The sequence below is a fragment of the Lactuca sativa genome, chromosome 6, assembly GCF_002870075.4.
Source record: "Lactuca sativa cultivar Salinas chromosome 6, Lsat_Salinas_v11, whole genome shotgun sequence".
Classification (NCBI taxonomy): domain Eukaryota; kingdom Viridiplantae; phylum Streptophyta; class Magnoliopsida; order Asterales; family Asteraceae; genus Lactuca; species Lactuca sativa.
The window spans coordinates 163,914,818-163,928,822 of NC_056628.2; positions in this window are offsets into that span (position 1 = coordinate 163,914,818).

Below are 14,005 nucleotides of genomic sequence, written 5' to 3' on the forward strand. Positions count from 1 at the left end.
TTTTTTTGTGTCCCAAAATCTTCCTCTTTTTTTTTCTTCCTATGCTTTGATTATATGTTTCAAAAGTAACTGGATTATAATTTTGTGTGTGTAGGATTCTTGGGGTTCCAAGTACTCTATAATCCAGGAATCTTGATGATCTCTCTCGTTTTTCTTCTATTTTAATGGTCATTTCCTATTTAAATGTCGCTAGTTTTCAGTCTTTCCATCACGACAAGAAGTTTTTGTCATGTTATTGTAGTGATAGGTCTAAGGAAACTTGTGCATGGTTTGCGTATGGAATTAAAAAAAGAAATACAAGCTTGGCGTGATTGTTTGAGGTAAAAGATAAAAGGAGCTTTAATGATTGGATCAATGGGTTCTTCTTAGCATAATCATCCTTAATTATATAATCTGGACAGCTTAATGACGTGGTGCACCTTTTTTGTTTCCAATTAACTGCAGTTCTTGCTGAAAGAATAGTAGATTGTTGACCGTTGCAGTTGATTAGTATTTCCTTCCGTTCTATAGTCTTTCTTTTTTCTTACTTCCTAAAATTATGGTGTCCGATATTATTTTCCAGAAATAAGACAATTGTAATTTTGTTTATGTAGATCCGTTGGGTGCCAAATACAAATAAATGGTCCATGCATCTTCTTGACTGCTGGTTTAATTTTTCTTTGATTTTTATAAATCACTTTCATTTAAAAGTTAAAACCATACTAGCTTTTAATCTTTCCATCATGATCACAAGAATTTTGTATACTTATCTTGCTGATAGGTCTAAGGAAACTCGAATGGGATTGGACCACTGTGCTTCTTGATTTGCTGCTATCAACGGCTGTTGTGTGAATCCTTATTGAGGTGTTGATTTTAATTGGTTTAAAAAATATAATTTCCGTACCAGATTCGCATTATACTTTGTGATAAAGTCAGATAAAAAGAGTTCTAAAATTTACAAACCAAACACAGAATGGATTTCAAATCATCAAAAATATGTTTAACACATTTAAATTCCCCTCCCCCTCTCAAAAAAAAGTCCATTAACCAAAAGCTTCTTTAAAATTTCAATTATATTCCATTAGCTAAGTTAAAATAATAACCAACAATCAAAATATGTTCTTGAGGAATTATCATTGCCACGTATGAAGATTGATCCATGCATCTGGTCCACAGCCCATTAAAATTGTCCACAAAAATACCAAACCGACTCAACTAGTTGACTTCTTATGTGTTTGGCGCGTTAACCAAACCGACATAGATGCTATTATATATACACTCTTCCAACATACAATTTCGATCACAAATCTTTTGCGATGTTGTCCTGATGGCTGGAAACGGGTTGTAAGCTCTTCACAAATCCTTAAGTATATTCCATATTTTGATATTTTTATTGGGAGGATTTGTTTCTTTGATCGATGGTTATTATTATAAAGTCGTTATGGCAAATCTTCATTCACAACGTTCTACCATCTACGCTCTCAAACCTAGATCGATAATTTCGATATCAAAGCTAGTTATTATGTGAGATCTTTATGATCAGGTGTTCATCCTCTCTTATGCTGCAGTTCTAAGCGGTTTCAGGTTCTTTTTCTAGTATCTTCTATGAGGAGATGCTGGTTATAATTAAAATTTTATCTGCAAATCTACTTGCTGTGGCAGATCAATAGGGTTATGGGTCCATATCTGCAAGAAATCAAAGATTAGATATTATTCAGGTTCTTTTTGTATGATCTAATCTTCGATTATGGTAATATTTCGATAGTAAAGCTAAGCAAATACATCAGGTTCTTGGTTGATCGTAGGTGGGCTATGTTATGACAAGATTGTTGGCCAAGGAATTATGGGTACATATCAGGTTCTTCAATTCTCTACCTTGGATGATAATTTGATTTTTGATATGAAGGTTCCGTTGTGCCACATCCATAGGGTTATTGGTCTGTAGGTGGGGAGAAACTGTAAGCAGATATTATTGGCCTACGATTCCAGGTACTTCTTATGGTAGCATCTTCCTTTGATAATAATACAGTTTTGATTGCAAAGCCTGGTGTGGCATAATGCCCTGTCTATGTTTTCAAGGGCTGGAAATTAAGATCCGATAATAACATCTTCCAAAGAACTCGTTATATCAGATTCTGGATTTTGATGATCAATTCATGTTGGGTGGAGTAAGATTTAATTGATTGTTGGTTGCTGTTTTACTGCCTTCTCAATTTGGTTTTGGTATGACAATTAGATCATTTATTGTGTGTGTGTGGTGTTATTTTGCTGGCTATTGGGATGCTGCCATCTGCTTATCATGTTTTGACCATGGGATGGTTACCTCTCTCTCTTCTTTTGTCTGGATTAGTTCATTCTGTTTGTTGGTAAATGAAAAGCAACATCTTCTATGGGTTTCTTCCTGAGTTTTCTGGATTTTGATCATCACCATATCTCATTGCTGGTTTCTATAGGCTGCTGATATATTTTTCGTAATTGGGGGAAGAGATCTGCTTGTTTTCTTTGTTGATGCGTACCACAGAGATTGTTGATGGAGTCTAAGATTGATGCCAAATAATAGGGGTTGTGCTTTGTCTATGTAGGTTTGTTGGGTGCCAAATATCATGATCCAGGCATCTTGAGGGCCATTTCTTTTGATGGGTTTTCTTGACATCTGATGATCATATTCTTTTTAAAATTATTGGTATTCCCTAGTTCTATCATGATGGGAGTTATTTTGTCTTGCTCTCTTGTTGATAGGTGTAAGAAAGCTTGTATGTGGATTGGAACAGATGATTTACACTTGCAGTTGATTATTCTACTGGTTTTTCTTTGATTCTTATCATCATTTTCATTTTCAACCTTAGTAGTATCAATATTTTCATCGTGATAAGAATTTTGTCTTGTTATCTTGGTGATAGGTCTAAGGATACTTGAGCATGGGTTCAGCCTTTGTGCTTCATGGTTTGTTGCCATCCATGGCTTTTATGTGAATTCTTGTTGCATATGTAATAAAAGTAATACAATTATATCAGTTTTGCATAATAGCTTGTGATAAAGATAAAAAGAAGTTCAATGCACATTTTCGTAGCATAGTCATGTTGAACACGACTCTTTTATATGGGAAACAACAAGACTTTTATTAAGACACTTAAGGAGAACTTACACTTTGTGAGACTACTACACACTTTGCTTTCTTTGAGGCTTTCTTGGATGGTTTGGAGCAAATGAGCTCCATACCTATTTATAGGCCTCTCAGGAAGGTTCTAGATACTAGCATACACTTACTACATACTAGATAACTCTAGAACTATCTAACATACTCTACATGCTTCCATATGTTTCTAGAACATTTTACCATGTTCTGGAGAGGTCTAGGTTGCTCCAGTGTCTTCTAGAATGATCCATATCCTTCCAGGGTCTTCCATGTCGTTCTAGAGTATTCTAGACTCTTCCGGTATATTCCAGAGTCTTCCATAGTCTTCCATAATGTTCTAGAATCTTCTAGAGCATTCTAGAACAAGCTAAAGTCTTCTAAATAATATTTGTTTTATTGGGCTAGTGATGATCTTTAACACTCCCCCTCAACACTAGCCCTCATTCTTCGTACCATGTTAAGCTGACAGCGAAAACCTTCACATTTTCCAGTACTCAGCCCTTTGGTGAACAAGTCTGCTATTTGATTATCGGTCTTGATCTGCCGCATCTCAATTTCTTCCATCAAGACTTTCTCTCTGATAAAGTGATAATGCACTTCCACATGCTTTGTTCTAGCATGAAATACTGGATTTTCTGCCAGCCGAATTGCAGACTGGTTGTCACAGTGAAGTGGTACTGCATAGTCAACTTTTTGATGTAAGTCCTCCATTAGGAGTACCAACCATGTACTTTCTTGAGCTGCTACGGCCGCTGCTTTGTACTCCGCTTCCGTGGTTGACAATGATACTGTTGGTTGTCTTTTACTACACCATGATATTGGTCCCGACCCAAGCTTGAACACATACCCAGTGGTTGATCTTCGGGTATCATGGTCTCCTACATAGTCAGCATCACAATATCCAACCAACTTGCAGTCTTCTCCTCTTTTATACAAGAGACCATAGTCAATCGTACCTTTGACATATCTCAAGATCCGTCGGGCAGCATCCAAATGAGGTTTCTTCGGACTTTGCATGTATCGACTCATAACTCCAACTGCATAAGCAATGTCAGGCCGAGATAAAGTTAGGTAGATAAGACTACCTACTAGTTGTCGATACATCGTTCCATCGTCCAACTCTTTTCCTTCATGAGCACATATCTTGGCATTTGGCTCTATTGGTGTTGATATTGGCTTACACTCCAACATGCCAAACTTTTGAAGTATATCTCTTGTATACTTTTGTTGGCAGAGAAACAACCCTTCTTTTGTACGATCAACTTCTAACCCCAAGAAGTGTTTAAGCTCCCCCAGCTCTTTCATTTGGAATCGTACCGATAGATTTTCTCTTGTTTGATGGATTTCTCTTTCGTCATCCCCGGTGATGATCAAGTCATCCACATAAACCAACACAATTGCCAACTTCCCTTCTTTTTCTTTGATGAACAGGCTTGAGTCTGCATGTGCAACTGAATAACCACTTCGGGTAAGAAATTCAGCAATCTCACCATACCAGGCTCTTGGTGCCTGCTTCAATCCGTAAAGAGCTTTTCTCAGCTTGCACACATGAGTGGGATTAACTGCATCCTCAAATCCCTTTGGTTGGTTCATGTAGATCTCCCGATCTAATTCTCCATGCCAGAAAGCATTCTTCACATCCATCTGTCATAATTTCCAGTCTTTACTAGCCGCAAGAGCTAGCAGCACCCGTACAGTAGTTATCTTCGCCACTGGACTAAATGTTTCATCATAGTCCAGTCCGTATTGTTGTGAGAATCCTCGAGCCACCAAACGAGCCTTGTATCTTTCAATTGATCCATCTGTGCGTCGTTTTAATTTATAAACCCACTTGCAGGAAATCGGTTTTATATCTCTTGGTCTTGGTACCAGTTCCCACGTTTGATTCTGCTTTAAGGCTGTAACTTCTTCTTCCATTGCCTTCTGCCAAGCTTTATTCTTAACTGCTTCTTCATATGTCTCCGACTCTTTAACACCGTCTTCTAAAATGGCTGCATTAGCATACTTGGGATTAGGCTTTCGAATTCTTTCCGTCCTTCGAAGTTGTGGAGGCGGCGGCTCCCTTTCACCGGCATCACTTGTTTGAGTTACTTCTTGCTCAATGACATCAGTGTCGCTCGTATCTTCAGGTGTTTCAACACTTGACCAAATATGTGCAGTTTGCTCCCCCATCTTTTGTTTTAAAACTTCTTCAATATTTTCCGAGTCTGGTAGTACTTTCTTCTCTGAGGACCACCATGAAGTTGCTTCATCGAACACTACATCTCTTGAAGTGTAGCATCTTCCACTTGTTGGATCACAACATCTCCACCCTTTTCTTTGATTCTCGTATCCAACAAATATACACCTGACTGCTTTCTTGTCAAACTTGCTACATAAATGACTAGGCACATGTGAATTGATGACGTATACCACATTCTTTTAGATAGCGATTGAATTCTTCTGAGGTGTATTCTCCTCCATTGTCTGAGCGTAGACACCGAATCTTCTTTCTCACTTCTCCTTCGACCGTTGTCTTGAATTCTAGAAACTTTGAGAATGTTTCATATTTTTCTTTCATGAAGAAAACCCACACATATCTCGAATAATCATCAATGAACGTCACCATGTACCACATCCCGCTAACTGATGTCTGCTTGACTGGACCGAACACATCTGAGTGAATTAACTCTAGTGGCTTCTTTGCTCTAAAATTTGACTCCTTGTATGGTAATTGATGAGCTTTACCATACTGACATCCAGCACAAACAACATCTGTTTTAACTTCAAGTTGAGGTAAGCCATTGAGCATGGATTTCTCCATTATTACCTTCAACTTGTGATAACCAGCATGTCCCAGCCGTGCATGCCATAGATCTGCTGTCTCATTCTTACGAGTCTTATCTACATAGGCAGACTCTGCGGAGAGCACATAAACGGACTCCACTCTTCGTCCTTCCATTGTTGGCGTTTCTGATATTTTAAGATCTCGATAGACCTTCACATCTTGTGGGCCAAACAAGACGTAGTTGCCTGACGATGTTAGTTGCGATACTGACAACAAGTTCTTCTTCATACCTGGCACGTGATACACATTATGTAGTGACACCATGTCAGATTTATTACCAGGCATGATCGTCGTTTTTCCAATCTGAGCAATTGGAAGTCGTGCATTGTTGGCTGTAAGTACCATGCGACTCCCTTTGTACTCCTTCACGTCTTGTAGTTTGTTCTGATCGCCAGTCATGTGATTGGAGCATCCTGAATCAATGATCCAGTCATTTTCATAGTTGATACGCTCTCCCATCATTGTCATGAGTGCCAACTCATTTTCTTCTATGACACATAATGCCTCAGCATCCCATTCATCCTCTATTTCCTTTTTGGAAGTTACTACATTGCTTTCCACAGACTTTTTCTTTGACCAACAATCCTTGGACATGTGGCCCCACTTTCCACAGTTGTTGCAGTTGCCTTCGAACCTCCTCCCCCGAGAACTCTTATTGTCGGTCTTTTGAGATCTCCATGGTTGTGAGGTTCCTGGTTGACTCTTCCCTTTGTCAGCATTTTTGTATCCTTCTTTAGGAGGTGGCTTAAAATTCCTCCGACTTTTACTTGTGTAGAGTGCTTCTTCTTCACTCTTCAGCGTGATGCCTCCCATTTGCTTAGCCATAGCTTCTTGGCTAGCCAGCAAATTCTCAAACTCTACAAGTGATGGTTGAGCGGGCCATCCTTGTACAGCAGTAACAAAGCTTCTATATTCCGGCCTCAGTCCATGGATAATGATCCTCTTCATTCGAGCTTTTGCAATGACGGATTGCGGATCTAGTTCAGTAATCTCTCGACATATCGACTTGACCTTGTGGAAATATTGAGCAATCGTCATGTCACGTTGTGAGATTGATAATAGCTCGTTCTCCAAAAGTTGTAGTCTCGTATCATTCTTCTTTGAGAAAAGCGTCACAAACGTATCCCAAGCTTCTTTCGGGGTGTTCTCATCCCGAATATGCTCCAACATCTCTTCTTCGATTGTGGTCTTCAAGGCAAACATTGCTTTGCCTGCTTTGATTTTCCATTTACGTAAAGCACCATTAACGTCTTCCTCTGGTGGCGTAGTTTCGCTTCCACCAACGACCTCCCATAGATCTTGTCCTTGTAAGTAGGACTTCATACATGTTTCCCACGTTTTGTAGTTGTTGTTGTTGAGTTTCTTGATTCCTCCGACGACTTGGAGATTACCCATCGTGTTGGCAGTACCTCGGTAATACCAAACAAGCTAGTTTCGATACTAAACTTGCAGAGTCACAAACTACTCACGATACAACGAGAATCACTCGTTCTCACTATCAAGAAACCTTGCTCTGATACCAGATTGTTGAACACGACTCTTTTATATGGGAAACAACAAGACTTTTATTAAGACACTTAAGGAGAACTTACACTTTGTGAGACTACTACACACTTTGCTTTCTTTGAGGCTTTCTTGGATGGTTTGGAGCAAATGAGCTCCATACCTATTTATAGGCCTCTTAGGAAGGTTCTAGATACTAGTATACACTTACTACATACTAGATAACTCTAGAACTATCTAACATACTCTATATGCTTCCATATGTTTCTAGAATATTCTACCATGTTCTGGAGAGGTCTAGGTTGCTCCAGTGTCTTCTAGAATGATCCATATCCTTCCAGGGTCATCCATGTCGTTCTAGAGTATTCTAGACTCTTCCGGTATATTCCAGAGTCTTCCATAATCTTCCATAATGTTCTAGAATCTTCTAGAGCATTCTAGAACAAGCTAAAGTCTTCTAAATAATATTTGTTTTATTGGGCTAGTGATGATCTTTAACAAGTCAGTCATCTTACTGCCTGATTTAGTTTGGAAAGCTCAATCATTCACGGTGTAATTTGCAGAAAGAACAACACATGGATCGATGACCCTTTCAGTTCGATAAGTCTCATGTGGTCCTCTAAAAACTTTTCATCATTTTCTAGTTCTTACAATGACTGATCACATCCTTTATAGGTTCCAGAAATACTAAAATTGTGTTTCATGTATGTAGGTTTGTTGTTGTGTGCATGGTCCAGTCCTTGTGATCGTATTGCTGGTTTTTCTATTAATTTTAGAATTGTTTTCTTTTCTAGCTATAACATGAATGGTGTTCCATCCTTTGTTGTTACTAAGATTCTTTTATGTTGTTCTCTTGCTGATAGGTCTAAGAAAGCTCATACACGAATTAAGCCTTTGTCCATCCTGGTTTGTTTCCAGTTGTCTATTCTGTCAATCCCTTTGTGTGATCTTGCTTTTGTAAATATTTTTATTAAAGAGGCTATCCTCGGTAAAGCTTTTGTGAAGTGAAAGTTACAAGCTCTATTTCAGTTCTATGTATTATTTTGTGTTGAAAGCTCTGTTTCGAGCAATGGGGTTTTATAGTTGTATAATTGTCCGGTGTAGCTCGCAAGGCTTAATTATTGTACATGTTTCTACTTGTAGGTTCTGTTGAAAGGAGAAAGTACATGGTTGGCATTTGCAGTTTGATTAGTATTTTTGTCTTGTCCTAATTTTTTTTTTCATTCTCATGAGGAGTGTCTTCATTTATGTTTAAGAACTAAGAGGATTGTAGTTTTGTCTTTGTAGGTTGTATGGGTGCCAAATACTATGGTCCAGGCATTTTTATGACCATTCTTCTCTGGTTTTTCTTTGATTCTATCTGCTAACTTCAAAATTCTTTGCTAGTAGTGTTAAAGATCATCACTAGCCCAATAAAACAAATATTATTTAGAAGACTTTAGCTTGTTCTAGAATGCTCTAGAAGATTATAGAACATTATGGAAGACTATGGAAGACTCTGGAATATACCGGAAGAGTCTAGAATACTCTAGAACGACATGGAAGACCCTGGAAGGATATGGATCATTCTAGAAGACACTGGAGCAACCTAGACCTCTCCAGAACATGGTAAAACGTTCTAGAAACATATGGAAGCATGTAGAGTATGTTAGATAGTTCTAGAGTTATCTAGTATGTAGTAAGTGTATGCTAGTATCTAGAACCTTCCTGAGAGGCCTATAAATAGGTATGGAGCTCATTTGCTCCAAACCATCCAAGAAAGCCTCAAAGAAAGCAAAGTGTGTAGTAGTCTCACAAAGTGTAAGTTCTCCTTAAGTGTCTTAATAAAAGTCTTATTGTTTCCCATATAAAAGAGTCGTGTTCAACAATCTGGTATCAGAGCAAGGTTTCTTGATAGTGAGAACGAGTGATTCTCGTTGTATCGTGAGTAGTTTGTGACTCTGCAAGTTTAGTATCGAAACTAGCTTGTTTGGTATTACCGAGGTACTGCCAACACGATGGGTGATCTCCAAGTCGTCGGAGGAATCAAGAAACTCAACAACAACAACTACAAAACGTGGGAAACATGTATGAAGTCCTACTTACAAGGACAAGATCTATGGGAGGTCGTTGGTGGAAGCGAAACTACGCCACCAGAGGAAGACGTTAATGATGCTTTACGTAAATGGAAAATCAAAGCAGGCAAAGCAATGTTTGCCTTGAAGACCACAATTGAAGAAGAGATGTTGGAGCATATTCGGGATGAGAACACCCCGAAAGAAGCTTGGGATACGTTTGTGACGCTTTTCTCAAAGAAGAATGATACGAGACTACAACTTTTGGAGAACGAGCTATTATCAATCTCACGTGACATGACGATTGCTCAATATTTCCACAAGGTCAAGTCGATATGTCGGGAGATTACTGAACTAGATCCGCAATCCATCATTGCAGAAGCTCGAATGAAGAGGATCATTATCCATGGACTGAGGCCGGAATATAGAAGCTTTGTTATTGCTGTACAAGGATGGCCCGCTCAACCATCACTTGTAGAGTTTGCGAATTTGCTGGCTAGCCAAGAAGCTATGGCTAAGCAAATGGGAGGCATCACGCTGAAGAGTGAAGAAGAAGCACTCTACACAAGTAAAAGTCGGAGGAATTTTAAGCCACCTCCTAAAGAAGGATACAAAAATGCTGACAAAGGGAAGAGTCAACCAGGAACCTCACAACCATGGAGATCTCAAAAGACCGACAATAAGAGTTCTCGGGGGAGGAGGTTCGAAGGCAACTGCAACAACTGTGGAAAGTGGGGCCACATGTCCAAGGATTGTTGGTCAAAGAAAAAGTCTGTGGAAAGCAATGTAGTAACTTCCAAAAAGGAAATAGAGGATGAATGGGATGCTGAGGCATTATGTGCCATAGAAGAAAATGAGTTGGCACTCATGACAATGATGGGAGAGCGTATCAACTATGAAAATGACTGGATCATTGATTCAGGATGCTCCAATCACATGACTGGCGATCAGAACAAACTACAAGACGTGAAGGAGTACAAAGGGAGTCGCATGGTACTTACAGCCAACAATGCACGACTTCCAATTGCTCAGATTGGAAAAACGACGATCATGCCTGGTAATAAATCTGACATGGTGTCACTACATAATGTGTATCACGTGCCAGGTATGAAGAAGAACTTGTTGTCAGTATCGCAACTAACATCGTCAGGCAACTACGTCTTGTTTGGCCCACAAGATGTGAAGGTCTATCGAGATCTTAAAATATCAGAAACGCCAACAATGGAAGGACGAAGAGTGGAGTCCGTTTATGTGCTCTCCGCAGAGTCTGCCTATGTAGATAAGACTCGTAAGAATGAGATAGCAGATCTATGGCATGCACGGCTGGGACATGCTGGTTATCACAAGTTGAAGGTAATAATGGAGAAATCCATGCTCAATGGCTTACCTCAACTTGAAGTTAAAACAGATGTTGTTTGTGCTGGATGTCAGTATGGTAAAGCTCATCAATTACCATACAAGGAGTCAAATTTTAGAGCAAAGAAGCCACTAGAGTTAATTCACTCAGATGTGTTCGGTCCAGTCAAGCAGACATCAGTTAGCGGGATGCGGTACATGGTGACGTTCATTGATGATTATTCGAGATATGTGTGGGTTTTCTTCATGAAAGAAAAATATGAAACATTCTCAAAGTTTCTAGAATTCAAGACAACAGTCGAAGGAGAAGTGAGAAAGAAGATTCGGTGTCTACGCTCAGACAATGGAGGAGAATACACCTCAGAAGAATTCAATCGCTATCTAAAAGAATGTGGTATACGTCATCAATTCACATGTGCCAACACACCTCAACAAAATGGTGTAGCTGAGAGAAAGAATCGACATCTTGCAGAAATTTGTCGAAGCATGCTACACGCGAAGAATGTCCCAGGAAGATTTTGGGCTGAAGCAATGCAAACTGCTGCCCATGTGATCAATAAACTTCCCCAACCAAGGTTAGGTTTCATCTCACCATTTGAGACACTATGGAACATGAAACCTACTGTTAGCTACTTCCGAGTATTTGGCTGCGTTTGCTATGTATTTGTGCCTAGTCATTTACGTAGCAAGTTTGACAAGAAAGCAGTCAGGTGTATATTTGTTGGATACGACAATCAAAGAAAAGGGTGGAGATGTTGTGATCCAACAAGTGGAAGATGCTACACTTCAAGAGATGTAGTGTTCGATGAAGCATCTTCATGGTGGTCCTCAGAGAAGAAAGTACTACCAGACTCGGAAAATATTGAACAATTTTTAAAACAAAAGATGGGGGAGCAAACTGCACATATTTGGTCAAGTGTTGATACACCTGAAGATCCGAGCGACACTGATGTCATTGAGCAAGAAGTAACTCAAACAAGTGATGCCGGTGAAAGGGAGCCGCCGCCTCCACAACTTCGAAGGACGGAAAGAATCCGAAAGCCTAATCCCAAGTATGCTAATGCGGCCATTTTAGAAGACGGTGTTAAAGAGCCGGAGACATATGAAGAAGCAGTTAAGAATAAAGCATGGCAGAAGGCAATGGAAGAGGAAAGTTACAGCCTTAAAGCAGAACCAAACGTGGGAACTGGTACCAAGACCAAGAGATATAAAACCGATTTCCTGCAAGTGGGTTTATAAATTAAAACGATGCACAGATGGATCAATTGAAAGATACAAGGCTCGTTTGGTGGCTTGAGGGTTCTCACAACAATATGGACTGGACTATGATGAAACATTTAGTCCAGTGGCGAAGATAACTACTGTACGGGTGCTGCTAGCTCTTGCGGCTAGTAAAGACTGGAAATTATGACAGATGAATGTGAGGAATGCCTTCTTGCATGGAGAATTAGATCCGGAGATCTACATGAACCAACCAAAGGGATTTGAGGATGCAGTTAATCTCACTCATGTGTGCAAGCTGAGAAAAGCTCTTTACGGATTGAAGCAGGCACCAAGAGCCTGGTATGGTAAGATTGCTGAATTTCTTACCCGAAGTGGTTATTCAGTTGCACATGCAGACTCAAGCCTGTTCGTCAAAGAAAAAGAAGGGAAGTTGGCAATTGTGTTGGTTTATGTGGATGACTTGATCATCACCGGGGATGACGAAAGAGAAATCCATCAAACAAGAGAAAATCTATCGGTGCGATTCCAAATGAAAGAGTTGGGGGAGCTTAAACACTTCTTGGGGTTAGAAGTTGATCGTACAAAGGAAGGGTTGTTCCTCTGCCAACAAAAGTATACAAGAGATATACTTCAAAAGTTTGGCATGTTGGAATGTAAGCCAATATCAACACCAATAGAGCTAAATTCCAAGATATGTGCTCATGAAGGAAAAGAGTTGGATGATGGAACGATGTATCGATAACTAGTAGGTAGTCTTATCTACCTAACTTTATCTCGGCCTGACATTGCTTATGCAGTTGGAGTTATGAGTCGATACATGCAAAGTCCGAAGAAACCTCATTTGGATGCTGCCCAACGGATCTTGAGATATGTCAAAGGTACAATTGACTATGGTCTCTTGTATAAAAGAGGAGAAGACTGCAAGTTGGTTGGATATTGTGATGCTGACTATGCAGGAGACCATGATACCCGAAGATCAACCACTGGGTATGTGTTCAAGCTTGGGTCGGGACCAATATCATGGTGTAGTAAAAGACAACCAACAATATCATTGTCAACCACGGAAGCGGAGTACAAAGCAGCGGCCGTAGCAGCTCAAGAAAGTACATGGTTGGTACTCCTAATGGAGGACTTACATCAAAAAGTTGACTATGCAGTACCACTTCATTGTGACAACCAATCTGCAATTCGGCTGGCAGAAAATCCAGTATTTCATGCTAGAACAAAGCATGTGGAAGTGCATTATCACTTTATCAGAGAAAAAGTCTTGATGGAAGAAATGGAGATGCGGCAGATCAAGACCGATGACCAAATAGCAGACTTGTTCACCAAAGGGCTGAGTATTGGAAAATGTGAAGGTTTTCGCTGTCAGCTTAACATGGTACGAAGAATGAGGGCTAGTGTTGAGGGGGAGTGTTAAAGATCATCACTAGCCCAATAAAACAAATATTATTTAGAAGACTTTAGCTTGTTCTAGAATGCTCTAGAAGATTATAGAACATTATGGAAGACTATGGAAGACTCTGGAATATACCGGAAGAGTCTAGAATACTCTAGAACGACATGGAAGACCCTGGAAGGATATGGATCATTCTAGAAGACACTGGAGCAACCTAGACCTCTCCAGAACATGGTAAAACGTTCTAGAAACATATGGAAGCATGTAGAGTATGTTAGATAGTTCTAGAGTTATCTAGTATGTAGTAAGTGTATGCTAGTATCTAGAACCTTCCTGAGAGGCCTATAAATAGGTATGGAGCTCATTTGCTCCAAACCATCCAAGAAAGCCTCAAAGAAAGCAAAGTGTGTAGTAGTCTCACAAAGTGTAAGTTCTCCTTAAGTGTCTTAATAAAAGTCTTGTTGTTTCCCATATAAAAGAGTCGTGTTCAACAAGTACTTCCTTTATCAACCAACATCCTTAATTAC